Source organism: Halyomorpha halys, unplaced genomic scaffold (genome assembly GCF_000696795.3).
Source record: "Halyomorpha halys isolate HHAL.00 unplaced genomic scaffold, Hhal_1.1 Scaffold406.1, whole genome shotgun sequence".
Classification (NCBI taxonomy): domain Eukaryota; kingdom Metazoa; phylum Arthropoda; class Insecta; order Hemiptera; family Pentatomidae; genus Halyomorpha; species Halyomorpha halys.
The window spans coordinates 34,354-35,850 of record NW_027114496.1 but is presented as its reverse complement, the minus strand read 5'-3'; positions in this window follow the sequence as shown (position 1 = coordinate 35,850).

Here is a 1,497-nt window from a genome sequence, read left to right as displayed (position 1 = left end):
TTTTTTAGGAAGGACAAACTCATGTGTATTAATACTTACTAGAAGACATTATTACCATATATTGTCACTAATGTAATATTACCCTAACATTATTAATCATAATTCCATATTTAATTTTATATAATTTTTAATTCTGTAATTATTGATTAAAACATAAACAAACGATTATAGACAGTTCATACAGACTTACTTATCAAAATTTATTATTTAAAACAATTCTTTTAAAACATCACTGTTCTTGGTCCATTTTTCGATTCCCTCCGACTGGAAAGAGGCTCAAATAAAAACAATTCAAAATAAAAGCTACCGAAGAGTATAGCCAGGAGCAAAATATTCAATTACCAAAGGGATCGGAGTTTAAGACTAATTCCAGGGGGTGGATGAAGCCGGGGCGTAATCCTGGCTGGGGGCAACTGCGCACAATACGGAAAATGGTTGCCATAACTCAACTCCTGGCCCAGCTGAGCCTCAAACGCCAAATATATTCTCAGCTCTTCTAGATTGATCGCGGAGGATTTTTAAACTGAGTTATTCGCTCATTTTTAATCTGCCACCCACCCCCATCCACAAAAATGGTGATTTGGAACCGCCTTCATGATCGGGATTTAGCGAGGAAATTAAAAAAGGAGCCCGGGATTTAGGTGCTTGTGGTGAAATAAGCCTCCGTAGCTGAGAAGAGGGGAGAGTTGTGCTTTGGAAATCCTGGGTGCTTACGACACCCCGTAATAACAAGTGCAAGTCCTGTTTTTCTTTTACAAGCTGCAAAATACCCGTACAGCTTTATCTGAAATATTAAAACATAAATATTATTGGAACAGGCGAATATCTGATAGATATATGATTCCATCCAATTTACTTAGTTTAGTAATTTATATATTATTTCATTATCAATTTATTAAATGAAAAGAGACAATAACATAATAGGCATTTTAAGATTCATTCCATGTAAGTAGCTATTCCGTAGTTCTTCCTTAGTCAGGGTGTTTTGATCAAAATTTATGGTTCGATACTTACTATCTACTTTATAACTTCAATTTTATAACAAATGAAGTTATAGAAATGAGGGCCAGTCTTCTGAAAAGGCTATATATGTGTGTCATTGACAGAAAACGACTATAGTCTGAGGTTGGAACATCAGGGGTTGTAAGGATGGTAGGGAGAGATTTTATTTTATTATGCATGAGCTAATAATTATTTTAATTTGATGACCTCCTTCCTGGCCATTTCAGTCATACGAGGGGAGGTATCTACAGGGTACTAACCCTATTCTAACTATTGTGAGAGGCCAAGTTTTCATTTTGTGGGGCTGCTAAAGAAATAAAAATCAACCCCTAAGACCGCATTCGAACTGGGGTCGCTACAGATGTGAGGTTGAAAAAACCTATGCCTCAAATCCCTAAGATACAGACAGCCCGCATGAACTAAAACATTATACATTGAAAATCACTTAAATGATAGGACCGATATTGCTGAAAGTGTTCTCTTTAAAGTAATTTT